Source organism: Oncorhynchus keta, unplaced genomic scaffold (genome assembly GCF_023373465.1).
Source record: "Oncorhynchus keta strain PuntledgeMale-10-30-2019 unplaced genomic scaffold, Oket_V2 Un_contig_11871_pilon_pilon, whole genome shotgun sequence".
Classification (NCBI taxonomy): domain Eukaryota; kingdom Metazoa; phylum Chordata; class Actinopteri; order Salmoniformes; family Salmonidae; genus Oncorhynchus; species Oncorhynchus keta.
The window spans coordinates 81,047-106,174 of NW_026277659.1; the positions used below are offsets into that span (position 1 = coordinate 81,047).

The following is a 25,128-nucleotide window of genomic DNA, read 5'->3' on the forward strand; positions in this document are numbered from 1 at the left end:
CCAGTCTTGTCAGGCTATGCTGTTGGTGGACTTGTTAGTTTGCGCTCCAGCACTTGCAGAGGCTCGGTGCATCTCAACAATTGTGCTCTGTAGCCAGCGGCCGGTTAGCTCAGTTGGTTAGAGTGTGTGATACGCTGCTCTCTGAAAGTAAGTAATGTCTTTCTTTTTCATCTGACATTGTGACATCAGTGTTACATGAGAGTTTCTTGTCATTGTTACATGACAGTTTCTTGTCATTGTTTACATGACAGTAGGTTGTCGTAAGACAAGGCTGCATGAAGTGTGAACTGGAGTTTTCTTGGATCCATAAAACAATGTGCTTTTGGAGAATGTGGGCATCGATCCCACTACCTCACGCGTGCAAAGCATTTGAGCTAATTCCCCAGCCGTTTGGAATTTCCACAAGAAGCAACCAAGAGGGTCCAGTCTTGTCAGGCTATGCTGTTGGTGGACTTGTTTGTTGATGTGCCAGCACTTGCAGAGGCTCAGTGCATTTCAACAATTGCGCAAAATAGCAAATGGCTGGTTAGCTCAGTGTCAAAATTACGAGTCACATGCATGTGAATTGTCAAGGGTGCCACAGAATTTTGTTGAGTGAATTGCCGGAATAGCTCAGTTGGGAGAGCGTTAGACTGAAGATCTAAAGGTCCCTGGTTCGATCCCGGGTTTCGGCATCTTTATTTGTTCTTTCTTTATGCTCTGGCTTCAAGGAATCTTTCCACAGCTTTGTTTGTGGGCCTCAATGGTGTGTGCTACGCTGCTCCTCTGAAAGTAAGTAATGTCTTGCTTTTTCATCTGACATTTTGACATCAGTGTTACATTAAAGTTGCTTGTCATTGCTACATGACAGTAGGTTGTCATAAGACAAGGCTGCATGAAGTGTGAACTGCAGCTTTCTTGGATCCACAAAAAAATGTGTTTTTGGGGAATGCGGGCATCGATCCCACTACCTATAGCATGCTAAGCAAACACAATACCAATTGATCAAATTCCCCAGCTGTTTGGAATTGCCACAAGGAGCAACCAAGAGTGTCCAGTCTTGTCAGGCTATGCTGTTGGTGGACTTGTTAGTTTGCGCTCCAGCACTTGCAGAGGCTCGGTGCATCTCAACAATTGTGCTCTGTAGCCAGCGGCCGGTTAGCTCAGTTGGTTAGAGTGTGTGATACGCTGCTCTCTGAAAGTAAGTAATGTCTTTCTTTTTCATCTGACATTGTGACATCAGTGTTACATGAGAGTTTCTTGTCATTGTTACATGACAGTTTCTTGTCATTGTTTACATGACAGTAGGTTGTCGTAAGACAAGGCTGCATGAAGTGTGAACTGGAGTTTTCTTGGATCCATAAAACAATGTGCTTTTGGAGAATGTGGGCATCGATCCCACTACCTCACGCGTGCAAAGCATTTGAGCTAATTCCCCAGCCGTTTGGAATTTCCACAAGAAGCAACCAAGAGGGTCCAGTCTTGTCAGGCTATGCTGTTGGTGGACTTGTTTGTTGATGTGCCAGCACTTGCAGAGGCTCAGTGCATTTCAACAATTGAGCAAAATAGCAAATGGCCGGTTAGCTCAGTTGGTTAGAGTGTGGTGCTAATAACGCCAAGGTCATGGGTTCGATCCCCATACTGGCTATTATGTACATTTTGAGTGTCAAAATTACGAGTCACATGCATGTGAATTGTCAAGGGTGCCACAGAATTTTGTTGAGTGAATTGCCGGAATAGCTCAGTTGGGAGAGCGTTAGACTGAAGATCTAAAGGTCCCTGGTTCGATCCCGGGTTTCGGCATCTTTATTTGTTCTTTCTTTATGCTCTGGCTTCAAGGAACCTTTCCACAGCTTTGTTTGTGGGCCTCAATGGTGTGTGCTACGCTGCTCCTCTGAAAGTAAGTAATGTCTTGCTTTTTCATCTGACATTTTGACATCAGTGTTACATTAAAGTTGCTTGTCATTGCTACATGACAGTAGGTTTGTATAAGACAAGGCTGCATGAAGTGTGAACTGCAGCTTTCTTGGATCCACAAAAAATGTGTTTTTGGGGAATGCGGGCATCGATCCCACTACCTATAGCATGCTAAGCAAACACAATACCAATTGATCAAATTCCCCAGCTGTTTGGAATTGCCACAAGGAGCAACCAAGAGTGTCCAGTCTTGTCAGGCTATGCTGTTGGTGGACTTGTTAGTTTGCGCTCCAGCACTTGCAGAGGCTCGGTGCATCTCAACAATTGTGCTCTGTAGCCAGCGGCCGGTTAGCTCAGTTGGTTAGAGTGTGTGATACGCTGCTCTCTGAAAGTAAGTAATGTCTTTCTTTTTCATCTGACATTGTGACATCAGTGTTACATGAGAGTTTCTTGTCATTGTTACATGACAGTTTCTTGTCATTGTTTACATGACAGTAGGTTGTCGTAAGACAAGGCTGCATGAAGTGTGAACTGGAGTTTTCTTGGATCCATAAAACAATGTGCTTTTGGAAAATGTGGGCATCGATCCCACTACCTCACGCGTGCAAAGCATTTGAGCTAATTCCCCAGCCGTTTGGAATTTCCACAAGAAGCAACCAAGAGGGTCCAGTCTTGTCAGGCTATGCTGTTGGTGGACTTGTTTGTTGATGTGCCAGCACTTGCAGAGGCTCAGTGCATTTCAACAATTGAGCAAAATAGCAAATGGCCGGTTAGCTCAGTTGGTTAGAGTGTGGTGCTAATAACGCCAAGGTCATGGGTTCGATCCCCATACTGGCTATTATGTACATTTTGAGTGTCAAAATTACGAGTCACATGCATGTGAATTGTCAAGGGTGCCACAGAATTATGTTGAGTGAATTGCCGGAATAGCTCAGTTGGGAGAGCGTTAGACTGAAGATCTAAAGGTCCCTGGTTCGATCCCGGGTTTCGGCATCTTTATTTGTTCTTTCTTTATGCTCTGGCTTCAAGGAACCTTTCCACAGCTTTGTTTGTGGGCCTCAATGGTGTGTGCTACGCTGCTCCTCTGAAAGTAAGTAATGTCTTGCTTTTTCATCTGACATTTTGACATCAGTGTTACATTAAAGTTGCTTGTCATTGCTACATGACAGTAGGTTGTCATAAGACAAGGCTGCATGAAGTGTGAACTGCAGCTTTCTTGGATCCACAAAAAAATGTGTTTTTGGGGAATGCGGGCATCGATCCCACTACCTATAGCATGCTAAGCAAACACAATACCAATTGATCAAATTCCCCAGCTGTTTGGAATTGCCACAAGGAGCAACCAAGAGTGCCCAGTCTTGTCAGGCTATGCTGTTGGTGGACTTGTTAGTTTGCGCTCCAGCACTTGCAGAGGCTCGGTGCATCTCAAAAATTGTGCTCTGTAGCCAGCGGCCGGTTAGCTCAGTTGGTTAGAGTGTGTGATACGCTGCTCTCTGAAAGTAAGTAATGTCTTTCTTTTTCATCTGACATTGTGACATCAGTGTTACATGAGAGTTTCTTGTCATTGTTACATGACAGTTTCTTGTCATTGTTTACATGACAGTAGGTTGTCGTAAGACAAGGCTGCATGAAGTGTGAACTGGAGTTTTCTTGGATCCATAAAACAATGTGCTTTTGGAGAATGTGGGCATCGATCCCACTACCTCACGCGTGCAAAGCATTTGAGCTAATTCCCCAGCCGTTTGGAATTTCCACAAGAAGCAACCAAGAGGGTCCAGTCTTGTCAGGCTATGCTGTTGGTGGACTTGTTTGTTGATGTGCCAGCACTTGCAGAGGCTCAGTGCATTTCAACAATTGAGCAAAATAGCAAATGGCCGGTTAGCTCAGTTGGTTAGAGTGTGGTGCTAATAACGCCAAGGTCATGGGTTCGATCCCCATACTGGCTATTATGTACATTTTGAGTGTCAAAATTACGAGTCACATGCATGTGAATTGTCAAGGGTGCCACAGAATTTTGTTGAGTGAATTGCCGGAATAGCTCAGTTGGGAGAGCGTTAGACTGAAGATCTAAAGGTCCCTGGTTCGATCCCGGGTTTCGGCATCTTTATTTGTTCTTTCTTTATGCTCTGGCTTCAAGGAATCTTTCCACAGCTTTGTTTGTGGGCCTCAATGGTGTGTGCTACGCTGCTCCTCTGAAAGTAAGTAATGTCTTGCTTTTTCATCTGACATTTTGACATCAGTGTTACATTAAAGTTGCTTGTCATTGCTACATGACAGTAGGTTGTCATAAGACAAGGCTGCATGAAGTGTGAACTGCAGCTTTCTTGGATCCACAAAAAAATGTGTTTTTGGGGAATGCGGGCATCGATCCCACTACCTATAGCATGCTAAGCAAACACAATACCAATTGATCAAATTCCCCAGCTGTTTGGAATTGCCACAAGGAGCAACCAAGAGTGTCCAGTCTTGTCAGGCTATGCTGTTGGTGGACTTGTTAGTTTGCGCTCCAGCACTTGCAGAGGCTCGGTGCATCTCAACAATTGTGCTCTGTAGCCAGCGGCCGGTTAGCTCAGTTGGTTAGAGTGTGTGATACGCTGCTCTCTGAAAGTAAGTAATGTCTTTCTTTTTCATCTGACATTGTGACATCAGTGTTACATGAGAGTTTCTTGTCATTGTTACATGACAGTTTCTTGTCATTGTTTACATGACAGTAGGTTGTCGTAAGACAAGGCTGCATGAAGTGTGAACTGGAGTTTTCTTGGATCCATAAAACAATGTGCTTTTGGAGAATGTGGGCATCGATCCCACTACCTCACGCGTGCAAAGCATTTGAGCTAATTCCCCAGCCGTTTGGAATTTCCACAAGAAGCAACCAAGAGGGTCCAGTCTTGTCAGGCTATGCTGTTGGTGGACTTGTTTGTTGATGTGCCAGCACTTGCAGAGGCTCAGTGCATTTCAACAATTGAGCAAAATAGCAAATGGCCGGTTAGCTCAGTTGGTTAGAGTGTGGTGCTAATAACGCCAAGGTCATGGGTTCGATCCCCATACTGGCTATTATGTACATTTTGAGTGTCAAAATTACGAGTCACATGCATGTGAATTGTCAAGGGTGCCACAGAATTATGTTGAGTGAATTGCCGGAATAGCTCAGTTGGGAGAGCGTTAGACTGAAGATCTAAAGGTCCCTGGTTCGATCCCGGGTTTCGGCATCTTTATTTGTTCTTTCTTTATGCTCTGGCTTCAAGGAACCTTTCCACAGCTTTGTTTGTGGGCCTCAATGGTGTGTGCTACGCTGCTCCTCTGAAAGTAAGTAATGTCTTGCTTTTTCATCTGACATTTTGACATCAGTGTTACATTAAAGTTGCTTGTCATTGCTACATGACAGTAGGTTGTCATAAGACAAGGCTGCATGAAGTGTGAACTGCAGCTTTCTTGGATCCACAAAAAAATGTGTTTTTGGGGAATGCGGGCATCGATCCCACTACCTATAGCATGCTAAGCAAACACAATACCAATTGATCAAATTCCCCAGCTGTTTGGAATTGCCACAAGGAGCAACCAAGAGTGTCCAGTCTTGTCAGGCTATGCTGTTGGTGGACTTGTTAGTTTGCGCTCCAGCACTTGCAGAGGCTCGGTGCATCTCAACAATTGTGCTCTGTAGCCAGCGGCCGGTTAGCTCAGTTGGTTAGAGTGTGTGATACGCTGCTCTCTGAAAGTAAGTAATGTCTTTCTTTTTCATCTGACATTGTGACATCAGTGTTACATGAGAGTTTCTTGTCATTGTTACATGACAGTTTCTTGTCATTGTTTACATGACAGTAGGTTGTCGTAAGACAAGGCTGCATGAAGTGTGAACTGGAGTTTTCTTGGATCCATAAAACAATGTGCTTTTGGAGAATGTGGGCATCGATCCCACTACCTCACGCGTGCAAAGCATTTGAGCTAATTCCCCAGCCGTTTGGAATTTCCACAAGAAGCAACCAAGAGGGTCCAGTCTTGTCAGGCTATGCTGTTGGTGGACTTGTTTGTTGATGTGCCAGCACTTGCAGAGGCTCAGTGCATTTCAACAATTGAGCAAAATAGCAAATGGCCGGTTAGCTCAGTTGGTTAGAGTGTGGTGCTAATAACGCCAAGGTCATGGGTTCGATCCCCATACTGGCTATTATGTACATTTTGAGTGTCAAAATTACGAGTCACATGCATGTGAATTGTCAAGGGTGCCACAGAATTATGTTGAGTGAATTGCCGGAATAGCTCAGTTGGGAGAGCGTTAGACTGAAGATCTAAAGGTCCCTGGTTCGATCCCGGGTTTCGGCATCTTTATTTGTTCTTTCTTTATGCTCTGGCTTCAAGGAACCTTTCCACAGCTTTGTTTGTGGGCCTCAATGGTGTGTGCTACGCTGCTCCTCTGAAAGTAAGTAATGTCTTGCTTTTTCATCTGACATTTTGACATCAGTGTTACATTAAAGTTGCTTGTCATTGCTACATGACAGTAGGTTGTCATAAGACAAGGCTGCATGAAGTGTGAACTGCAGCTTTCTTGGATCCACAAAAAATGTGTTTTTGGGGAATGCGGGCATCGATCCCACTACCTATAGCATGCTAAGCAAACACAATACCAATTGATCAAATTCCCCAGCTGTTTGGAATTGCCACAAGGAGCAACCAAGAGTGTCCAGTCTTGTCAGGCTATGCTGTTGGTGGACTTGTTAGTTTGCGCTCCAGCACTTGCAGAGGCTCGGTGCATCTCAACAATTGTGCTCTGTAGCCAGCGGCCGGTTAGCTCAGTTGGTTAGAGTGTGTGATACGCTGCTCTCTGAAAGTAAGTAATGTCTTTCTTTTTCATCTGACATTGTGACATCAGTGTTACATGAGAGTTTCTTGTCATTGTTACATGACAGTTTCTTGTCATTGTTTACATGACAGTAGGTTGTCGTAAGACAAGGCTGCATGAAGTGTGAACTGGAGTTTTCTTGGATCCATAAAACAATGTGCTTTTGGAGAATGTGGGCATCGATCCCACTACCTCACGCGTGCAAAGCATTTGAGCTAATTCCCCAGCCGTTTGGAATTTCCACAAGAAGCAACCAAGAGGGTCCAGTCTTGTCAGGCTATGCTGTTGGTGGACTTGTTTGTTGATGTGCCAGCACTTGCAGAGGCTCAGTGCATTTCAACAATTGAGCAAAATAGCAAATGGCCGGTTAGCTCAGTTGGTTAGAGTGTGGTGCTAATAACGCCAAGGTCATGGGTTCGATCCCCATACTGGCTATTATGTACATTTTGAGTGTCAAAATTACGAGTCACATGCATGTGAATTGTCAAGGGTGCCACAGAATTTTGTTGAGTGAATTGCCGGAATAGCTCAGTTGGGAGAGCGTTAGACTGAAGATCTAAAGGTCCCTGGTTCGATCCCGGGTTTCGGCATCTTTATTTGTTCTTTCTTTATGCTCTGGCTTCAAGGAACCTTTCCACAGCTTTGTTTGTGGGCCTCAATGGTGTGTGCTACGCTGCTCCTCTGAAAGTAAGTAATGTCTTGCTTTTTCATCTGACATTTTGACATCAGTGTTACATTAAAGTTGCTTGTCATTGCTACATGACAGTAGGTTGTCATAAGACAAGGCTGCATGAAGTGTGAACTGCAGCTTTCTTGGATCCACAAAAAAATGTGTTTTTGGGGAATGCGGGCATCGATCCCACTACCTATAGCATGCTAAGCAAACACAATACCAATTGATCAAATTCCCCAGCTGTTTGGAATTGCCACAAGGAGCAACCAAGAGTGTCCAGTCTTGTCAGGCTATGCTGTTGGTGGACTTGTTAGTTTGCGCTCCAGCACTTGCAGAGGCTCGGTGCATCTCAACAATTGTGCTCTGTAGCCAGCGGCCGGTTAGCTCAGTTGGTTAGAGTGTGTGATACGCTGCTCTCTGAAAGTAAGTAATGTCTTTCTTTTTCATCTGACATTGTGACATCAGTGTTACATGAGAGTTTCTTGTCATTGTTACATGACAGTTTCTTGTCATTGTTTACATGACAGTAGGTTGTCGTAAGACAAGGCTGCATGAAGTGTGAACTGGAGTTTTCTTGGATCCATAAAACAATGTGCTTTTGGAGAATGTGGGCATCGATCCCACTACCTCACGCGTGCAAAGCATTTGAGCTAATTCCCCAGCCGTTTGGAATTTCCACAAGAAGCAACCAAGAGGGTCCAGTCTTGTCAGGCTATGCTGTTGGTGGACTTGTTTGTTGATGTGCCAGCACTTGCAGAGGCTCAGTGCATTTCAACAATTGAGCAAAATAGCAAATGGCCGGTTAGCTCAGTTGGTTAGAGTGTGGTGCTAATAACGCCAAGGTCATGGGTTCGATCCCCATACTGGCTATTATGTACATTTTGAGTGTCAAAATTACGAGTCACATGCATGTGAATTGTCAAGGGTGCCACAGAATTATGTTGAGTGAATTGCCGGAATAGCTCAGTTGGGAGAGCGTTAGACTGAAGATCTAAAGGTCCCTGGTTCGATCCCGGGTTTCGGCATCTTTATTTGTTCTTTCTTTATGCTCTGGCTTCAAGGAACTTTCCACAGCTTTGTTTGTGGGCCTCAATGGTGTGTGCTACGCTGCTCCTCTGAAAGTAAGTAATGTCTTGCTTTTTCATCTGACATTTTGACATCAGTGTTACATTAAAGTTGCTTGTCATTGCTACATGACAGTAGGTTTTCATAAGACAAGGCTGCATGAAGTGTGAACTGCAGCTTTCTTGGATCCACAAAAAAATGTGTTTTTGGGGAATGCGGGCATCGATCCCACTACCTATAGCATGCTAAGCAAACACAATACCAATTGATCAAATTCCCCAGCTGTTTGGAATTGCCACAAGGAGCAACCAAGAGTGTCCAGTCTTGTCAGGCTATGCTGTTGGTGGACTTGTTAGTTTGCGCTCCAGCACTTGCAGAGGCTCGGTGCATCTCAACAATTGTGCTCTGTAGCCAGCGGCCGGTTAGCTCAGTTGGTTAGAGTGTGTGATACGCTGCTCTCTGAAAGTAAGTAATGTCTTTCTTTTTCATCTGACATTGTGACATCAGTGTTACATGAGAGTTTCTTGTCATTGTTACATGACAGTTTCTTGTCATTGTTTACATGACAGTAGGTTGTCGTAAGACAAGGCTGCATGAAGTGTGAACTGGAGTTTTCTTGGATCCATAAAACAATGTGCTTTTGGAGAATGTGGGCATCGATCCCACTACCTCACGCGTGCAAAGCATTTGAGCTAATTCCCCAGCCGTTTGGAATTTCCACAAGAAGCAACCAAGAGGGTCCAGTCTTGTCAGGCTATGCTGTTGGTGGACTTGTTTGTTGATGTGCCAGCACTTGCAGAGGCTCAGTGCATTTCAACAATTGAGCAAAATAGCAAATGGCCGGTTAGCTCAGTTGGTTAGAGTGTGGTGCTAATAACGCCAAGGTCATGGGTTCGATCCCCATACTGGCTATTATGTACATTTTGAGTGTCAAAATTACGAGTCACATGCATGTGAATTGTCAAGGGTGCCACAGAATTATGTTGAGTGAATTGCCGAATAGCTCAGTTGGGAGAGCGTTAGACTGAAGATCTAAAGGTCCCTGGTTCGATCCCGGGTTTCGGCATCTTTATTTGTTCTTTCTTTATGCTCTGGCTTCAAGGAACCTTTCCACAGCTTTGTTTGTGGGCCTCAATGGTGTGTGCTACGCTGCTCCTCTGAAAGTAAGTAATGTCTTGCTTTTTCATCTGACATTTTGACATCAGTGTTACATTAAAGTTGCTTGTCATTGCTACATGACAGTAGGTTTTCATAAGACAAGGCTGCATGAAGTGTGAACTGCAGCTTTCTTGGATCCACAAAAAAATGTGTTTTTGGGGAATGCGGGCATCGATCCCACTACCTATAGCATGCTAAGCAAACACAATACCAATTGATCAAATTCCCCAGCTGTTTGGAATTGCCACAAGGAGCAACCAAGAGTGTCCAGTCTTGTCAGGCTATGCTGTTGGTGGACTTGTTAGTTTGCGCTCCAGCACTTGCAGAGGCTCGGTGCATCCAACAATTGTGCTCTGTAGCCAGCGGCCGGTTAGCTCAGTTGGTTAGAGTGTGTGATACGCTGCTCTCTGAAAGTAAGTAATGTCTTTCTTTTTCATCTGACATTGTGACATCAGTGTTACATGAGAGTTTCTTGTCATTGTTACATGACAGTTTCTTGTCATTGTTTACATGACAGTAGGTTGTCGTAAGACAAGGCTGCATGAAGTGTGAACTGGAGTTTTCTTGGATCCATAAAACAATGTGCTTTTGGAGAATGTGGGCATCGATCCCACTACCTCACGCGTGCAAAGCATTTGAGCTAATTCCCCAGCCGTTTGGAATTTCCACAAGAAGCAACCAAGAGGGTCCAGTCTTGTCAGGCTATGCTGTTGGTGGACTTGTTTGTTGATGTGCCAGCACTTGCAGAGGCTCAGTGCATTTCAACAATTGAGCAAAATAGCAAATGGCCGGTTAGCTCAGTTGGTTAGAGTGTGGTGCTAATAACGCCAAGGTCATGGGTTTCGATCCCCATACTGGCTATTATGTACATTTTGAGTGTCAAAATTACGAGTCACATGCATGTGAATTGTCAAGGGTGCCACAGAATTTTGTTGAGTGAATTGCCGGAATAGCTCAGTTGGGAGAGCGTTAGACTGAAGATCTAAAGGTCCCTGGTTCGATCCCGGGTTTCGGCATCTTTATTTGTTCTTTCTTTATGCTCTGGCTTCAAGGAACCTTTCCACAGCTTTGTTTGTGGGCCTCAATGGTGTGTGCTACGCTGCTCCTCTGAAAGTAAGTAATGTCTTGCTTTTTCATCTGACATTTTGACATCAGTGTTACATTAAAGTTGCTTGTCATTGCTACATGACAGTAGGTTTTCATAAGACAAGGCTGCATGAAGTGTGAACTGCAGCTTTCTTGGATCCACAAAAAAATGTGTTTTTGGGGAATGCGGGCATCGATCCCACTACCTATAGCATGCTAAGCAAACACAATACCAATTGATCAAATTCCCCAGCTGTTTGGAATTGCCACAAGGAGCAACCAAGAGTGTCCAGTCTTGTCAGGCTATGCTGTTGGTGGACTTGTTAGTTTGCGCTCCAGCACTTGCAGAGGCTCGGTGCATCTCAACAATTGTGCTCTGTAGCCAGCGGCCGGTTAGCTCAGTTGGTTAGAGTGTGTGATACGCTGCTCTCTGAAAGTAAGTAATGTCTTTCTTTTTCATCTGACATTGTGACATCAGTGTTACATGAGAGTTTCTTGTCATTGTTACATGACAGTTTCTTGTCATTGTTTACATGACAGTAGGTTGTCGTAAGACAAGGCTGCATGAAGTGTGAACTGGAGTTTTCTTGGATCCATAAAACAATGTGCTTTTGGAGAATGTGGGCATCGATCCCACTACCTCACGCGTGCAAAGCATTTGAGCTAATTCCCCAGCCGTTTGGAATTTCCACAAGAAGCAACCAAGAGGGTCCAGTCTTGTCAGGCTATGCTGTTGGTGGACTTGTTTGTTGATGTGCCAGCACTTGCAGAGGCTCAGTGCATTTCAACAATTGAGCAAAATAGCAAATGGCTGGTTAGCTCAGTTGGTTAGAGTGTGGTGCTAATAATGCCAAGGTCATGGGTTCGATCCCCATACTAGCTATTATGTACATTTTGAGTGTCAAAATTATGAGTCACATGCATGTGAATTGTCAAGGGTGCCACAGAATTTGTTGAGTGAATTGACGGAATAGCTCAGTTGGGAGAGCGTTAGACTGAAGATCTAAAGGACCCTGGTTCGATCCCGGGTTTCGGCATCTTTATTTGTTCTTTCTTTATGCTCTGGCTTCAAGGAACCTTTCCACAGCTTTGTTTGTGGGCCTCAATGGTGTGTGCTACGCTGCTCCTCTGAAAGTAAGTAATGTCTTGCTTTTTCATCTGACATTTTGACATCAGTGTTACATTAAAGTTGCTTGTCATTGCTACATGACAGTAGGTTGTCATAAGACAAGGCTGCATGAAGTGTGAACTGCAGCTTTCTTGGATCCACAAAAAATGTGTTTTTGGGGAATGCGGGCATCGATCCCACTACCTATAGCATGCTAAGCAAACACAATACCAATTGATCAAATTCCCCAGCTGTTTGGAATTGCCACAAGGAGCAACCAAGAGTGCCCAGTCTTGTCAGGCTATGCTGTTGGTGGACTTGTTAGTTTGCGCTCCAGCACTTGCAGAGGCTCGGTGCATCTCAACAATTGTGCTCTGTAGCCAGCGGCCGGTTAGCTCAGTTGGTTAGAGTGTGTGATACGCTGCTCTCTGAAAGTAAGTAATGTCTTTCTTTTTCATCTGACATTGTGACATCAGTGTTACATGAGAGTTTCTTGTCATTGTTACATGACAGTTTCTTGTCATTGTTTACATGACAGTAGGTTGTCGTAAGACAAGGCTGCATGAAGTGTGAACTGGAGTTTTCTTGGATCCATAAAACAATGTGCTTTTGGAGAATGTGGGCATCGATCCCACTACCTCACGCGTGCAAAGCATTTGAGCTAATTCCCCAGCCGTTTGGAATTTCCACAAGAAGCAACCAAGAGGGTCCAGTCTTGTCAGGCTATGCTGTTGGTGGACTTGTTTGTTGATGTGCCAGCACTTGCAGAGGCTCAGTGCATTTCAACAATTGAGCAAAATAGCAAATGGCCGGTTAGCTCAGTTGGTTAGAGTGTGGTGCTAATAACGCCAAGGTCATGGGTTCGATCCCCATACTGGCTATTATGTACATTTTGAGTGTCAAAATTACGAGTCACATGCATGTGAATTGTCAAGGGTGCCACAGAATTTTGTTGAGTGAATTGCCGGAATAGCTCAGTTGGGAGAGCGTTAGACTGAAGATCTAAAGGTCCCTTGTTCGATCCCGGGTTTCGGCATCTTTATTTGTTCTTTCTTTATGCTCTGGCTTCAAGGAACCTTTCCACAGCTTTGTTTGTGGGCCTCAATGGTGTGTGCTACGCTGCTCCTCTGAAAGTAAGTAATGTCTTGCTTTTTCATCTGACATTTTGACATCAGTGTTACATTAAAGTTGCTTGTCATTGCTACATGACAGTAGGTTGTCATAAGACAAGGCTGCATGAAGTGTGAACTGCAGCTTTCTTGGATCCACAAAAAAATGTGTTTTTGGGGAATGCGGGCATCGATCCCACTACCTATAGCATGCTAAGCAAACACAATACCAAATGATCAAATTCCCCAGCTGTTTGGAATTGCCACAAGGAGCAACCAAGAGTGCCCAGTCTTGTCAGGCTATGCTGTTGGTGGACTTGTTAGTTTGCGCTCCAGCACTTGCAGAGGCTCGGTGCATCTCAACAATTGTGCTCTGTAGCCAGCGGCCGGTTAGCTCAGTTGGTTAGAGTGTGTGATACGCTGCTCTCTGAAAGTAAGTAATGTCTTTCTTTTTCATCTGACATTGTGACATCAGTGTTACATGAGAGTTTCTTGTCATTGTTACATGACAGTTTCTTGTCATTGTTTACATGACAGAGGTTGTCGTAAGACAAGGCTGCATGAAGTGTGAACTGGAGTTTTCTTGGATCCATAAAACAATGTGCTTTTGGAGAATGTGGGCATCGATCCCACTACCTCACGCGTGCAAAGCATTTGAGCTAATTCCCCAGCCGTTTGGAATTTCCACAAGAAGCAACCAAGAGGGTCCAGTCTTGTCAGGCTATGCTGTTGGTGGACTTGTTTGTTGATGTGCCAGCACTTGCAGAGGCTCAGTGCATTTCAACAATTGAGCAAAATAGCAAATGGCCGGTTAGCTCAGTTGGTTAGAGTGTGGTGCTAATAACGCCAAGGTCATGGGTTCGATCCCCATACTGGCTATTATGTACATTTTGAGTGTCAAAATTACGAGTCACATGCATGTGAATTGTCAAGGGTGCCACAGAATTTTGTTGAGTGAATTGCCGGAATAGCTCAGTTGGGAGAGCGTTAGACTGAAGATCTAAAGGTCCCTGGTTCGATCCCGGGTTTCGGCATCTTTATTTGTTCTTTCTTTATGCTCTGGCTTCAAGGAACCTTTCCACAGCTTTGTTTGTGGGCCTCAATGGTGTGTGCTACGCTGCTCCTCTGAAAGTAAGTAATGTCTTGCTTTTTCATCTGACATTTTGACATCAGTGTTACATTAAAGTTGCTTGTCATTGCTACATGACAGTAGGTTGTCATAAGACAAGGCTGCATGAAGTGTGAACTGCAGCTTTCTTGGATCCACAAAAAAATGTGTTTTTGGGGAATGCGGGCATCGATCCCACTACCTATAGCATGCTAAGCAAACACAATACCAAATGATCAAATTCCCCAGCTGTTTGGAATTGCCACAAGGAGCAACCAAGAGTGCCCAGTCTTGTCAGGCTATGCTGTTGGTGGACTTGTTAGTTTGCGCTCCAGCACTTGCAGAGGCTCGGTGCATCTCAACAATTGTGCTCTGTAGCCAGCGGCCGGTTAGCTCAGTTGGTTAGAGTGTGTGATACGCTGCTCTCTGAAAGTAAGTAAGTAATGTCTTTCTTTTTCATCTGACATTGTGACATCAGTGTTACATGAGAGTTTCTTGTCATTGTTACATGACAGTTTCTTGTCATTGTTTACATGACAGTAGGTTGTCGTAAGACAAGGCTGCATGAAGTGTGAACTGGAGTTTTCTTGGATCCATAAAACAATGTGCTTTTGGAGAATGTGGGCATCGATCCCACTACCTCACGCGTGCAAAGCATTTGAGCTAATTCCCCAGCCGTTTGGAATTTCCACAAGAAGCAACCAAGAGGGTCCAGTCTTGTCAGGCTATGCTGTTGGTGGACTTGTTTGTTGATGTGCCAGCACTTGCAGAGGCTCAGTGCATTTCAACAATTGAGCAAAATAGCAAATGGCCGGTTAGCTCAGTTGGTTAGAGTGTGGTGCTAATAACGCCAAGGTCATGGGTTCGATCCCCATACTGGCTATTATGTACATTTTGAGTGTCAAAATTACGAGTCACATGCATGTGAATTGTCAAGGGTGCCACAGAATTATGTTGAGTGAATTGCCGGAATAGCTCAGTTGGGAGAGCGTTAGACTGAAGATCTAAAGGTCCCTGTTCGATCCCGGGTTTCGGCATCTTTATTTGTTCTTTCTTTATGCTCTGGCTTCAAGGAACCTTTCCACAGCTTTGTTTGTGGGCCTCAATGGTGTGTGCTACGCTGCCCCTCTGAAAGTAAGTAATGTCTTGCTTTTTCATCTGACATTTTGACATCAGTGTTACATTAAAGTTGCTTGTCATTGCTACATGACAGTAGGTTGTCATAAGACAAGGCTGCATGAAGTGTGAACTGCAGCTTTCTTGGATCCACAAAAAAATGTGTTTTTGGGGAATGCGGGCATCGATCCCACTACCTATAGCATGCTAAGCAAACACAATACCAAATGATCAAATTCCCCAGCTGTTTGGAATTGCCACAAGGAGCAACCAAGAGTGCCCAGTCTTGTCAGGCTATGCTGTTGGTGGACTTGTTAGTTTGCGCTCCAGCACTTGCAGAGGCTCGGTGCATCTCAACAATTGTGCTCTGTAGCCAGCGGCCGGTTAGCTCAGTTGGTTAGAGTGTGTGATACGCTGCTCTCTGAAAGTAAGTAATGTCTTTCTTTTTCATCTGACATTGTGACATCAGTGTTACATGAGAGTTTCTTGTCATTGTTACATGACAGTTTCTTGTCATTGTTTACATGACAGTAGGTTGTCGTAAGACAAGGCTGCATGAAGTGTGAACTGGAGTTTTCTTGGATCCATAAAACAATGTGCTTTTGGAGAATGTGGGCATCGATCCCACTACCTCACGCGTGCAAAGCATTTGAGCTAATTCCCCAGCCGTTTGGAATTTCCACAAGAAGCAACCAAGAGGGTCCAGTCTTGTCAGGCTATGCTGTTGGTGGACTTGTTTGTTGATGTGCCAGCACTTGCAGAGGCTCAGTGCATTTCAACAATTGAGCAAAATAGCAAATGGCCGGTTAGCTCAGTGGTTAGAGTGTGGTGCTAATAACGCCAAGGTCATGGGTTCGATCCCCATACTGGCTATTATGTACATTTTGAGTGTCAAAATTACGAGTCACATGCATGTGAATTGTCAAGGGTGCCACAGAATTTTGTTGAGTGAATTGCCGGAATAGCTCAGTTGGGAGAGCGTTAGACTGAAGATCTAAAGGTCCCTGGTTCGATCCCGGGTTTCGGCATCTTTATTTGTTCTTTCTTTATGCTCTGGCTTCAAGGAACCTTTCCACAGCTTTGTTTGTGGGCCTCAATGGTGTGTGCTACGCTGCCCCTCTGAAAGTAAGTAATGTCTTGCTTTTTCATCTGACATTTTGACATCAGTGTTACATTAAAGTTGCTTGTCATTGCTACATGACAGTAGGTTGTCATAAGACAAGGCTGCATGAAGTGTGAACTGCAGCTTTCTTGGATCCACAAAAAAATGTGTTTTTGGGGAATGCGGGCATCGATCCCACTACCTATAGCATGTAAGCAAACACAATACCAAATGATCAAATTCCCCAGCTGTTTGGAATTGCCACAAGGAGCAACCAAGAGTGCCCAGTCTTGTCAGGCTATGCTGTTGGTGGACTTGTTAGTTTGCGCTCCAGCACTTGCAGAGGCTCGGTGCATCTCAACAATTGTGCTCTGTAGCCAGCGGCCGGTTAGCTCAGTTGGTTAGAGTGTGTGATACGCTGCTCTCTGAAAGTAAGTAATGTCTTTCTTTTTCATCTGACATTGTGACATCAGTGTTACATGAGAGTTTCTTGTCATTGTTACATGACAGTTTCTTGTCATTGTTTACATGACAGTAGGTTGTCGTAAGACAAGGCTGCATGAAGTGTGAACTGGAGTTTTCTTGGATCCATAAAACAATGTGCTTTTGGAGAATGTGGGCATCGATCCCACTACCTCACGCGTGCAAAGCATTTGAGCTAATTCCCCAGCCGTTTGGAATTTCCACAAGAAGCAACCAAGAGGGTCCAGTCTTGTCAGGCTATGCTGTTGGTGGACTTGTTTGTTGATGTGCCAGCACTTGCAGAGGCTCAGTGCATTTCAACAATTGAGCAAAATAGCAAATGGCCGGTTAGCTCAGTTGGTTAGAGTGTGGTGCTAATAACGCCAAGGTCATGGGTTCGATCCCCATACTGGCTATTATGTACATTTTGAGTGTCAAAATTACGAGTCACATGCATGTGAATTGTCAAGGGTGCCACAGAATTTTGTTGAGTGAATTGCCGGAATAGCTCAGTTGGGAGAGCGTTAGACTGAAGATCTAAAGGTCCCTTGTTCGATCCCGGGTTTCGGCATCTTTATTTGTTCTTTCTTTATGCTCTGGCTTCAAGGAACCTTTCCACAGCTTTGTTTGTGGGCCTCAATGGTGTGTGCTACGCTGCCCCTCTGAAAGTAAGTAATGTCTTGCTTTTTCATCTGACATTTTGACATCAGTGTTACATTAAAGTTGCTTGTCATTGCTACATGACAGTAGGTTGTCATAAGACAAGGCTGCATGAAGTGTGAACTGCAGCTTTCTTGGATCCACAAAAAAATGTGTTTTTGGGGAATGCGGGCATCGATCCCACTACCTATAGCATGCTAAGCAAACACAATACCAAATGATCAAATTCCCCAGCTGTTTGGAATTGCCACAAGGAGCAACCAAGAGTGCCCAGTCTTGTCAGGCTATGCTGTTGGTGGACTTGTTAGTTTGCGCTCCAGCACTTGCAGAGGCTCGGTGCATCTCAACAATTGTGCTCTGTAGCCAGCGGCCGGTTAGCTCAGTTGGTTAGAGTGTGTGATACGCTGCTCTCTGAAAGTAAGTAATGTCTTTCTTTTTCATCTGACATTGTGACATCAGTGTTACATGAGAGTTTCTTGTCATTGTTACATGACAGTTTCTTGTCATTGTTTACATGACAGTAGGTTGTCGTAAGACAAGGCTGCATGAAGTGTGAACTGGAGTTTTCTTGGATCCATAAAACAATGTGCTTTTGGAGAATGTGGGCATCGATCCCACTACCTCACGCGTGCAAAGCATTTGAGCTAATTCCCCAGCCGTTTGGAATTTCCACAAGAAGCAACCAAGAGGGTCCAGTCTTGTCAGGCTATGCTGTTGGTGGACTTGTTTGTTGATGTGCCAGCACTTGCAGAGGCTCAGTGCATTTCAACAATTGAGCAAAATAGCAAATGGCCGGTTAGCTCAGTTGGTTAGAGTGTGGTGCTAATAACGCCAAGGTCATGGGTTCGATCCCCATACTGGCTATTATGTACATTTTGAGTGTCAAAATTACGAGTCACATGCATGTGAATTGTCAAGGGTGCCACAGAATTTTGTTGAGTGAATTGCCGGAATAGCTCAGTTGGGAGAGCGTTAGACTGAAGATCTAAGGGTCCCTGGTTCAATCCCGGGTTTCGGCATCTGTATTTGTTATTTCTTTATGCTCTGGCTTCAAGGAAACTTTCCACAGCTTTGTTTGTGGGCCTCAATGGTGTGTGTGCTACGCTGCTCCTCTGAAAGTAAGTAATGTCTTGCTTTTTCATCTGACATTTTGACATCAGTGTTACATTAAAGTTGCTTGTCATTGCTACATGACAGTAGGTTGTCATAAGACAAGGCTGCATGAAGTGTGAACTGCAGCTTTCTTGGATCCACAAAAAATGTGTTTTTGGGGAATGCGGGCATCGATCCCACTACCTATAGCATGCTAAGCAAACACAATACCAAATGATCAAATTCCCCAGCTGTTTGGAATTGCCACAAGGAGCAACCAAGAGTGCCCAGTCTTGTCAGGCTATGCTGTTGGTGGACTTGTTAGTTTGCGCTCCAGCACTTGCAGAGGCTCGGTGCATCTCAACAATTGTGCTCTGTAGCCAGCGGCCGGTTAGCTCAGTTGGTTAGAGTGTGTGATACGCTGCTCTCTGAAAGTAAGTAATGTCTTTCTTTTTCATCTGACATTGTGACATCAGTGTTACATGAGAGTTTCTTGTCATTGTTACATGACAGTTTCTTGTCATTGTTTACATGACAGTAGGTTGTCGTAAGACAAGGCTGCATGAAGTGTGAACTGGAGTTTTCTTGGATCCATAAAACAATGTGCTTTTGGAGAATGTGGGCATCGATCCCACTACCTCACGCGTGCAAAGCATTTGAGCTAATTCCCCAGCCGTTTGGAATTTCCACAAGAAGCAACCAAGAGGGTCCAGTCTTGTCAGGCTATGCTGTTGGTGGACTTGTTTGTTGATGTGCCAGCACTTGCAGAGGCTCAGTGCATTTCAACAATTGAGCAAAATAGCAAATGGCCGGTTAGCTCAGTTGGTTAGAGTGTGGTGCTAATAACGCCAAGGTCATGGGTTCGATCCCCATACTGGCTATTATGTACATTTTGAGTGTCAAAATTACGAGTCACATGCATGTGAATTGTCAAGGGTGCCACAGAATTTTGTTGAGTGAATTGCCGGAATAGCTCAGTTGGGAGAGCGTTAGACTGAAGATCTAAAGGTCCCTGGTTCGATCCCGGGTTTCGGCATCTTTATTTGTTCTTTCTTTATGCTCTGGCTTCAAGGAACCTTTCCACAGCTTTGTTTGTGGGCCTCAATGGTGTGTGCTACGCTGCTCCTCTGAAAGTAAGTAATGTCTTGCTTTTTCATCTGACATTTTGACATCAGTGTTACATTAAAGTTGCTTGTCATTGCTACATGACAGTAGGTTTTCATAAGACAAGGCTGCATGAAGTGTGAACTGCAGCTTTCTTGGATCCACAAAAAATGTGTTTTTGGGGAATGCGGGCATCGATCCCACTACCTATAGCATGCTAAGCAAACACAATACCAATTGATCAAATTCCCCAGCTGTTTGGAATTGCCACAAGGAGCAACCAAGAGTGTCCAGTCTTGTCAGGCTATGCTGTTGGTGGACTTGTTAGTTTGCGCTCCAGCACTTGCAGAGGCTCGGTGCATCTCAACAATTGTGCTCTGTAGCCAGCGGCCGGTTAGCTCAGTTGGTTAGAGTGTGTGATACGCTGCTCTCTGAAAGTAAGTAATGTCTTTCTTTTTCATCTGACATTGTGACATCAGTGTTACATGAGAGTTTCTTGTCATTGTTACATGACAGTTTCTTGTCATTGTTTACATGACAGTAGGTTGTCGTAAGACAAGGCTGCATGAAGTGTGAACTGGAGTTTTCTTGGATCCATAAAACAATGTGCTTTTGGAGAATGTGGGCATCGATCCCACTACCTCACGCGTGCAAAGCATTTGAGCTAATTCCCCAGCCGTTTGGAATTTCCACAAGAAGCAACCAAGAGGGTCCAGTCTTGTCAGGCTATGCTGTTGGTGGACTTGTTTGTTGATGTGCCAGCACTTGCAGAGGCTCGGTGCATTTCAACAATTGAGCAAAATAGCAAATGGCCGGTTAGCTCAGTTGGTTAGAGTGTGGTGCTAATAATGCCAAGGTCATGGGTTCGATCCCCATACTGGCTATTATGTACATTTTGAGTGTCAAAATTATGAGTCACATGCATGTGAATTGTCAAGGGTGCCACAGAATTTGTTGAGTGAATTGACGGAATAGCTCAGTTGGGAGAGCGTTAGACTGAAGATCTAAAGGACCCTGGTTCGATCCCGGGTTTCGGCATCTGTATTTGTTCTTTCTTTATGCTCTGGCTTCAAGGAAACTTTCCACAGCTTTGTTTGTGGGACTCAATGGTGTGTGCTACGCTGCTCCTCTGAAAGTAAGTAATGTCTTGCTTTTTCATCTGACATTTTGACATCAGTGTTACATTAAAGTTGCTTGTCATTGCTACAACACAGTAGGTTGTCGTAAGACAAGGCTGCATGAAGTGTGAACTGCAGCTTTCTTGGATCCACAAAAAATGTGTTTTTGGGGAATGCGGGCATCGATCCCACTACCTATAGCATGCTAAGCAAACACAATACCAATTGATCAAATTCCCCAGCTGTTTGGAATTGCCACAAGGAGCAACCAAGAGTGCCAGTCTTGTCAGGCTATGCTGTTGGTGGACTTGTTAGTTTGCGCTCCAGCACTTGCAGAGGCTCGGTGCATCTCAACAATTGTGCTCTGTAGCCAGCGGCCGGTTAGCTCAGTTGGTTAGAGTGTGTGATACGCTGCTCTCTGAAAGTAAGTAATGTCTTTCTTTTTCATCTGACATTGTGACATCAGTGTTACATGAGAGTTTCTTGTCATTGTTACATGACAGTTTCTTGTCATTGTTTACATGACAGTAGGTTGTCGTAAGACAAGGCTGCATGAAGTGTGAACTGGAGTTTTCTTGGATCCATAAAACAATGTGCTTTTGGAGAATGTGGGCATCGATCCCACTACCTCACGCGTGCAAAGCATTTGAGCTAATTCCCCAGCCGTTTGGAATTTCCACAAGAAGCAACCAAGAGGGTCCAGTCTTGTCAGGCTATGCTGTTGGTGGACTTGTTTGTTGATGTGCCAGCACTTGCAGAGGCTCAGTGCATTTCAACAATTGAGCAAAATAGCAAATGGCCGGTTAGCTCAGTTGGTTAGAGTGTGGTGCTAATAACGCCAAGGTCATGGGTTCGATCCCCATACTGGCTATTATGTACATTTTGAGTGTCAAAATTACGAGTCACATGCATGTGAATTGTCAAGGGTGCCACAGAATTTTGTTGAGTGAATTGCCGGAATAGCTCAGTTGGGAGAGCGTTAGACTGAAGATCTAAAGGTCCCTGGTTCGATCCCGGGTTTCGGCATCTTTATTTGTTCTTTCTTTATGCTCTGGCTTCAAGGAATCTTTCCACAGCTTTGTTTGTGGGCCTCAATGGTGTGTGCTACGCTGCTCCTCTGAAAGTAAGTAATGTCTTGCTTTTTCATCTGACATTTTGACATCAGTGTTACATTAAAGTTGCTTGTCATTGCTACATGACAGTAGGTTTTCATAAGACAAGGCTGCATGAAGTGTGAACTGCAGCTTTCTTGGATCCACAAAAAAATGTGTTTTTTGTGGGTATGCGGGTATCGATCCCACTACCTATAGCATGCTAAGCAAACACAATACCAATTGATCAAATTCCCCAGCTGTTTGGAATTGCCACAAGGAGCAACCAAGAGTGTCCAGTCTTGTCAGGCTATGCTGTTGGTGGACTTGTTAGTTTGCGCTCCAGCACTTGCAGAGGCTCGGTGCATCTCAACAATTGTGCTCTGTAGCCAGCGGCCGGTTAGCTCAGTTGGTTAGAGTGTGTGATACGCTGCTCTCTGAAAGTAAGTAATGTCTTTCTTTTTCATCTGACATTGTGACATCAGTGTTACATGAGAGTTTCTTGTCATTGTTACATGACAGTTTCTTGTCATTGTTTACATGACAGTAGGTTGTCGTAAGACAAGGCTGCATGAAGTGTGAACTGGAGTTTTCTTGGATCCATAAAACAATGTGCTTTTGGAGAATGTGGGCATCGATCCCACTACCTCACGCGTGCAAAGCATTTGAGCTAATTCCCCAGCCGTTTGGAATTTCCACAAGAAGCAACCAAGAGGGTCCAGTCTTGTCAGGCTATGCTGTTGGTGGACTTGTTTGTTGATGTGCCAGCACTTGCAGAGGCTCAGTGCATTTCAACAATTGAGCAAAATAGCAAATGGCCGGTTAGCTCAGTTGGTTAGAGTGTGGTGCTAATAACGCCAAGGTCATGGGTTCGATCCCCATACTGGCTATTATGTACATTTTGAGTGTCAAAATTACGAGTCACATGCATGTGAATTGTCAAGGGTGCCACAGAATTATGTTGAGTGAATTGCCGGAATAGCTCAGTTGGGAGAGCGTTAGACTGAAGATCTAAAGGTCCCTGGTTCGATCCCGGGTTTCGGCATCTTTATTTGTTCTTTCTTTATGCTCTGGCTTCAAGGAACCTTTCCACAGCTTTGTTTGTGGGCCTCAATGGTGTGTGCTACGCTGCTCCTCTGAAAGTAAGTAATGTCTTGCTTTTTCATCTGACATTTTGACATCAGTGTTACATTAAAGTTGCTTGTCATTGCTACATGACAGTAGGTTGTCATAAGACAAGGCTGCATGAAGTGTGAACTGCAGCTTTCTTGGATCCACAAAAAATGTGTTTTTGGGGAATGCGGGCATCGATCCCACTACCTATAGCATGCTAAGCAAACACAATACCAATTGATCAAATTCCCCAGCTGTTTGGAATTGCCACAAGGAGCAACCAAGAGTGTCCAGTCTTGTCAGGCTATGCTGTTGGTGGACTTGTTAGTTTGCGCTCCAGCACTTGCAGAGGCTCGGTGCATCTCAACAATTGTGCTCTGTAGCCAGCGGCCGGTTAGCTCAGTTGGTTAGAGTGTGTGATACGCTGCTCTCTGAAAGTAAGTAATGTCTTTCTTTTTCATCTGACATTGTGACATCAGTGTTACATGAGAGTTTCTTGTCATTGTTACATGACAGTTTCTTGTCATTGTTTACATGACAGTAGGTTGTCGTAAGACAAGGCTGCATGAAGTGTGAACTGGAGTTTTCTTGGATCCATAAAACAATGTGCTTTTGGAGAATGTGGGCATCGATCCCACTACCTCACGCGTGCAAAGCATTTGAGCTAATTCCCCAGCCGTTTGGAATTTCCACAAGAAGCAACCAAGAGGGTCCAGTCTTGTCAGGCTATGCTGTTGGTGGACTTGTTTGTTGATGTGCCAGCACTTGCAGAGGCTCAGTGCATTTCAACAATTGAGCAAAATAGCAAATGGCCGGTTAGCTCAGTTGGTTAGAGTGTGGTGCTAATAACGCCAAGGTCATGGGTTCGATCCCCATACTGGCTATTATGTACATTTTGAGTGTCAAAATTACGAGTCACATGCATGTGAATTGTCAAGGGTGCCACAGAATTTTGTTGAGTGAATTGCCGGAATAGCTCAGTTGGGAGAGCGTTAGACTGAAGATCTAAAGGTCCCTGGTTCGATCCCGGGTTTCGGCATCTTTATTTGTTCTTTCTTTATGCTCTGGCTTCAAGGAACCTTTCCACAGCTTTGTTTGTGGGCCTCAATGGTGTGTGCTACGCTGCTCCTCTGAAAGTAAGTAATGTCTTGCTTTTTCATCTGACATTTTGACATCAGTGTTACATTAAAGTTGCTTGTCATTGCTACATGACAGTAGGTTTTCATAAGACAAGGCTGCATGAAGTGTGAACTGCAGCTTTCTTGGATCCACAAAAAAATGTGTTTTTGGGGAATGCGGGCATCGATCCCACTACCTATAGCATGCTAAGCAAACACAATACCAATTGATCAAATTCCCCAGCTGTTTGGAATTGCCACAAGGAGCAACCAAGAGTGTCCAGTCTTGTCAGGCTATGCTGTTGGTGGACTTGTTAGTTTGCGCTCCAGCACTTGCAGAGGCTCGGTGCATCTCAACAATTGTGCTCTGTAGCCAGCGGCCGGTTAGCTCAGTTGGTTAGAGTGTGTGATACGCTGCTCTCTGAAAGTAAGTAATGTCTTTCTTTTTCATCTGACATTGTGACATCAGTGTTACATGAGAGTTTCTTGTCATTGTTACATGACAGTTTCTTGTCATTGTTTACATGACAGTAGGTTGTCGTAAGACAAGGCTGCATGAAGTGTGAACTGGAGTTTTCTTGGATCCATAAAACAATGTGCTTTTGGAGAATGTGGGCATCGATCCCACTACCTCACGCGTGCAAAGCATTTGAGCTAATTCCCCAGCCGTTTGGAATTTCCACAAGAAGCAACCAAGAGGGTCCAGTCTTGTCAGGCTATGCTGTTGGTGGACTTGTTTGTTGATGTGCCAGCACTTGCAGAGGCTCAGTGCATTTCAACAATTGAGCAAAATAGCAAATGGCCGGTTAGCTCAGTTGGTTAGAGTGTGGTGCTAATAACGCCAAGGTCATGGGTTCGATCCCCATACTGGCTATTATGTACATTTTGAGTGTCAAAATTACGAGTCACATGCATGTGAATTGTCAAGGGTGCCACAGAATTTTGTTGAGTGAATGCCGGAATAGCTCAGTTGGGAGAGCGTTAGACTGAAGATCTAAAGGTCCCTGGTTCGATCCCGGGTTTCGGCATCTTTATTTGTTCTTTCTTTATGCTCTGGCTTCAAGGAACCTTTCCACAGCTTTGTTTGTGGGCCTCAATGGTGTGTGCTACGCTGC

At 44.5% G+C, this 25,128-nt stretch overlaps 45 non-coding genes across 45 annotated transcripts; all 45 read left to right on the plus strand.

The window, feature by feature from the left end:
* Nucleotides 1–601: 601 nt before the first annotated feature.
* Nucleotides 602–674, plus strand: trnaf-gaa (transfer RNA phenylalanine (anticodon GAA)). The gene has a single exon. It is a non-coding gene; the product is annotated as a tRNA-Phe (tRNA).
* Nucleotides 675–1,553: 879 nt separating this feature from the next.
* Nucleotides 1,554–1,627, plus strand: trnai-aau (transfer RNA isoleucine (anticodon AAU)). The gene has a single exon. It is a non-coding gene; the product is annotated as a tRNA-Ile (tRNA).
* Nucleotides 1,628–1,709: 82 nt separating this feature from the next.
* On the plus strand, nucleotides 1,710–1,782 carry trnaf-gaa (transfer RNA phenylalanine (anticodon GAA)). Its single transcript has one exon. It is a non-coding gene; the product is annotated as a tRNA-Phe (tRNA).
* Nucleotides 1,783–2,660: 878 nt separating this feature from the next.
* Nucleotides 2,661–2,734, plus strand: trnai-aau (transfer RNA isoleucine (anticodon AAU)). The gene has a single exon. It is a non-coding gene; the product is annotated as a tRNA-Ile (tRNA).
* An 82-nt stretch (nucleotides 2,735–2,816) lies between these two features.
* On the plus strand, nucleotides 2,817–2,889 carry trnaf-gaa (transfer RNA phenylalanine (anticodon GAA)). The gene has a single exon. It is a non-coding gene; the product is annotated as a tRNA-Phe (tRNA).
* Nucleotides 2,890–3,768: 879 nt separating this feature from the next.
* trnai-aau (transfer RNA isoleucine (anticodon AAU)) lies at nucleotides 3,769–3,842 on the plus strand. Its single transcript has one exon. It is a non-coding gene; the product is annotated as a tRNA-Ile (tRNA).
* Nucleotides 3,843–3,924: 82 nt separating this feature from the next.
* trnaf-gaa (transfer RNA phenylalanine (anticodon GAA)) lies at nucleotides 3,925–3,997 on the plus strand. The gene has a single exon. It is a non-coding gene; the product is annotated as a tRNA-Phe (tRNA).
* Nucleotides 3,998–4,876: 879 nt separating this feature from the next.
* Nucleotides 4,877–4,950, plus strand: trnai-aau (transfer RNA isoleucine (anticodon AAU)). Its single transcript has one exon. It is a non-coding gene; the product is annotated as a tRNA-Ile (tRNA).
* Nucleotides 4,951–5,032: 82 nt separating this feature from the next.
* Nucleotides 5,033–5,105, plus strand: trnaf-gaa (transfer RNA phenylalanine (anticodon GAA)). Its single transcript has one exon. It is a non-coding gene; the product is annotated as a tRNA-Phe (tRNA).
* Nucleotides 5,106–5,984: 879 nt separating this feature from the next.
* Nucleotides 5,985–6,058, plus strand: trnai-aau (transfer RNA isoleucine (anticodon AAU)). The gene has a single exon. It is a non-coding gene; the product is annotated as a tRNA-Ile (tRNA).
* Nucleotides 6,059–6,140: 82 nt separating this feature from the next.
* Nucleotides 6,141–6,213, plus strand: trnaf-gaa (transfer RNA phenylalanine (anticodon GAA)). Its single transcript has one exon. It is a non-coding gene; the product is annotated as a tRNA-Phe (tRNA).
* An 878-nt stretch (nucleotides 6,214–7,091) lies between these two features.
* trnai-aau (transfer RNA isoleucine (anticodon AAU)) lies at nucleotides 7,092–7,165 on the plus strand. Its single transcript has one exon. It is a non-coding gene; the product is annotated as a tRNA-Ile (tRNA).
* Nucleotides 7,166–7,247: 82 nt separating this feature from the next.
* trnaf-gaa (transfer RNA phenylalanine (anticodon GAA)) lies at nucleotides 7,248–7,320 on the plus strand. Its single transcript has one exon. It is a non-coding gene; the product is annotated as a tRNA-Phe (tRNA).
* Nucleotides 7,321–8,199: 879 nt separating this feature from the next.
* On the plus strand, nucleotides 8,200–8,273 carry trnai-aau (transfer RNA isoleucine (anticodon AAU)). Its single transcript has one exon. It is a non-coding gene; the product is annotated as a tRNA-Ile (tRNA).
* An 82-nt stretch (nucleotides 8,274–8,355) lies between these two features.
* Nucleotides 8,356–8,428, plus strand: trnaf-gaa (transfer RNA phenylalanine (anticodon GAA)). Its single transcript has one exon. It is a non-coding gene; the product is annotated as a tRNA-Phe (tRNA).
* An 878-nt stretch (nucleotides 8,429–9,306) lies between these two features.
* trnai-aau (transfer RNA isoleucine (anticodon AAU)) lies at nucleotides 9,307–9,380 on the plus strand. The gene has a single exon. It is a non-coding gene; the product is annotated as a tRNA-Ile (tRNA).
* An 81-nt stretch (nucleotides 9,381–9,461) lies between these two features.
* trnaf-gaa (transfer RNA phenylalanine (anticodon GAA)) lies at nucleotides 9,462–9,535 on the plus strand. The gene has a single exon. It is a non-coding gene; the product is annotated as a tRNA-Phe (tRNA).
* An 877-nt stretch (nucleotides 9,536–10,412) lies between these two features.
* trnai-aau (transfer RNA isoleucine (anticodon AAU)) lies at nucleotides 10,413–10,487 on the plus strand. The gene has a single exon. It is a non-coding gene; the product is annotated as a tRNA-Ile (tRNA).
* An 82-nt stretch (nucleotides 10,488–10,569) lies between these two features.
* Nucleotides 10,570–10,642, plus strand: trnaf-gaa (transfer RNA phenylalanine (anticodon GAA)). The gene has a single exon. It is a non-coding gene; the product is annotated as a tRNA-Phe (tRNA).
* An 879-nt stretch (nucleotides 10,643–11,521) lies between these two features.
* Nucleotides 11,522–11,595, plus strand: trnai-aau (transfer RNA isoleucine (anticodon AAU)). Its single transcript has one exon. It is a non-coding gene; the product is annotated as a tRNA-Ile (tRNA).
* Nucleotides 11,596–11,676: 81 nt separating this feature from the next.
* Nucleotides 11,677–11,749, plus strand: trnaf-gaa (transfer RNA phenylalanine (anticodon GAA)). Its single transcript has one exon. It is a non-coding gene; the product is annotated as a tRNA-Phe (tRNA).
* Nucleotides 11,750–12,627: 878 nt separating this feature from the next.
* On the plus strand, nucleotides 12,628–12,701 carry trnai-aau (transfer RNA isoleucine (anticodon AAU)). Its single transcript has one exon. It is a non-coding gene; the product is annotated as a tRNA-Ile (tRNA).
* Nucleotides 12,702–12,783: 82 nt separating this feature from the next.
* On the plus strand, nucleotides 12,784–12,856 carry trnaf-gaa (transfer RNA phenylalanine (anticodon GAA)). Its single transcript has one exon. It is a non-coding gene; the product is annotated as a tRNA-Phe (tRNA).
* An 878-nt stretch (nucleotides 12,857–13,734) lies between these two features.
* Nucleotides 13,735–13,808, plus strand: trnai-aau (transfer RNA isoleucine (anticodon AAU)). The gene has a single exon. It is a non-coding gene; the product is annotated as a tRNA-Ile (tRNA).
* Nucleotides 13,809–13,890: 82 nt separating this feature from the next.
* trnaf-gaa (transfer RNA phenylalanine (anticodon GAA)) lies at nucleotides 13,891–13,963 on the plus strand. The gene has a single exon. It is a non-coding gene; the product is annotated as a tRNA-Phe (tRNA).
* Nucleotides 13,964–14,846: 883 nt separating this feature from the next.
* Nucleotides 14,847–14,920, plus strand: trnai-aau (transfer RNA isoleucine (anticodon AAU)). The gene has a single exon. It is a non-coding gene; the product is annotated as a tRNA-Ile (tRNA).
* An 82-nt stretch (nucleotides 14,921–15,002) lies between these two features.
* On the plus strand, nucleotides 15,003–15,074 carry trnaf-gaa (transfer RNA phenylalanine (anticodon GAA)). The gene has a single exon. It is a non-coding gene; the product is annotated as a tRNA-Phe (tRNA).
* Nucleotides 15,075–15,953: 879 nt separating this feature from the next.
* On the plus strand, nucleotides 15,954–16,026 carry trnai-aau (transfer RNA isoleucine (anticodon AAU)). Its single transcript has one exon. It is a non-coding gene; the product is annotated as a tRNA-Ile (tRNA).
* Nucleotides 16,027–16,108: 82 nt separating this feature from the next.
* trnaf-gaa (transfer RNA phenylalanine (anticodon GAA)) lies at nucleotides 16,109–16,181 on the plus strand. The gene has a single exon. It is a non-coding gene; the product is annotated as a tRNA-Phe (tRNA).
* Nucleotides 16,182–17,059: 878 nt separating this feature from the next.
* trnai-aau (transfer RNA isoleucine (anticodon AAU)) lies at nucleotides 17,060–17,133 on the plus strand. Its single transcript has one exon. It is a non-coding gene; the product is annotated as a tRNA-Ile (tRNA).
* An 82-nt stretch (nucleotides 17,134–17,215) lies between these two features.
* On the plus strand, nucleotides 17,216–17,288 carry trnaf-gaa (transfer RNA phenylalanine (anticodon GAA)). The gene has a single exon. It is a non-coding gene; the product is annotated as a tRNA-Phe (tRNA).
* An 879-nt stretch (nucleotides 17,289–18,167) lies between these two features.
* On the plus strand, nucleotides 18,168–18,241 carry trnai-aau (transfer RNA isoleucine (anticodon AAU)). The gene has a single exon. It is a non-coding gene; the product is annotated as a tRNA-Ile (tRNA).
* An 82-nt stretch (nucleotides 18,242–18,323) lies between these two features.
* trnaf-gaa (transfer RNA phenylalanine (anticodon GAA)) lies at nucleotides 18,324–18,396 on the plus strand. Its single transcript has one exon. It is a non-coding gene; the product is annotated as a tRNA-Phe (tRNA).
* An 880-nt stretch (nucleotides 18,397–19,276) lies between these two features.
* Nucleotides 19,277–19,350, plus strand: trnai-aau (transfer RNA isoleucine (anticodon AAU)). The gene has a single exon. It is a non-coding gene; the product is annotated as a tRNA-Ile (tRNA).
* An 82-nt stretch (nucleotides 19,351–19,432) lies between these two features.
* On the plus strand, nucleotides 19,433–19,505 carry trnaf-gaa (transfer RNA phenylalanine (anticodon GAA)). Its single transcript has one exon. It is a non-coding gene; the product is annotated as a tRNA-Phe (tRNA).
* An 878-nt stretch (nucleotides 19,506–20,383) lies between these two features.
* trnai-aau (transfer RNA isoleucine (anticodon AAU)) lies at nucleotides 20,384–20,457 on the plus strand. Its single transcript has one exon. It is a non-coding gene; the product is annotated as a tRNA-Ile (tRNA).
* An 81-nt stretch (nucleotides 20,458–20,538) lies between these two features.
* trnaf-gaa (transfer RNA phenylalanine (anticodon GAA)) lies at nucleotides 20,539–20,611 on the plus strand. The gene has a single exon. It is a non-coding gene; the product is annotated as a tRNA-Phe (tRNA).
* An 877-nt stretch (nucleotides 20,612–21,488) lies between these two features.
* trnai-aau (transfer RNA isoleucine (anticodon AAU)) lies at nucleotides 21,489–21,562 on the plus strand. The gene has a single exon. It is a non-coding gene; the product is annotated as a tRNA-Ile (tRNA).
* An 82-nt stretch (nucleotides 21,563–21,644) lies between these two features.
* On the plus strand, nucleotides 21,645–21,717 carry trnaf-gaa (transfer RNA phenylalanine (anticodon GAA)). The gene has a single exon. It is a non-coding gene; the product is annotated as a tRNA-Phe (tRNA).
* Nucleotides 21,718–22,598: 881 nt separating this feature from the next.
* trnai-aau (transfer RNA isoleucine (anticodon AAU)) lies at nucleotides 22,599–22,672 on the plus strand. The gene has a single exon. It is a non-coding gene; the product is annotated as a tRNA-Ile (tRNA).
* An 82-nt stretch (nucleotides 22,673–22,754) lies between these two features.
* Nucleotides 22,755–22,827, plus strand: trnaf-gaa (transfer RNA phenylalanine (anticodon GAA)). Its single transcript has one exon. It is a non-coding gene; the product is annotated as a tRNA-Phe (tRNA).
* An 878-nt stretch (nucleotides 22,828–23,705) lies between these two features.
* trnai-aau (transfer RNA isoleucine (anticodon AAU)) lies at nucleotides 23,706–23,779 on the plus strand. The gene has a single exon. It is a non-coding gene; the product is annotated as a tRNA-Ile (tRNA).
* Nucleotides 23,780–23,861: 82 nt separating this feature from the next.
* trnaf-gaa (transfer RNA phenylalanine (anticodon GAA)) lies at nucleotides 23,862–23,934 on the plus strand. Its single transcript has one exon. It is a non-coding gene; the product is annotated as a tRNA-Phe (tRNA).
* Nucleotides 23,935–24,813: 879 nt separating this feature from the next.
* On the plus strand, nucleotides 24,814–24,887 carry trnai-aau (transfer RNA isoleucine (anticodon AAU)). The gene has a single exon. It is a non-coding gene; the product is annotated as a tRNA-Ile (tRNA).
* An 81-nt stretch (nucleotides 24,888–24,968) lies between these two features.
* Nucleotides 24,969–25,041, plus strand: trnaf-gaa (transfer RNA phenylalanine (anticodon GAA)). Its single transcript has one exon. It is a non-coding gene; the product is annotated as a tRNA-Phe (tRNA).
* The last annotated feature ends 87 nt before the right edge of the window (nucleotides 25,042–25,128 follow it).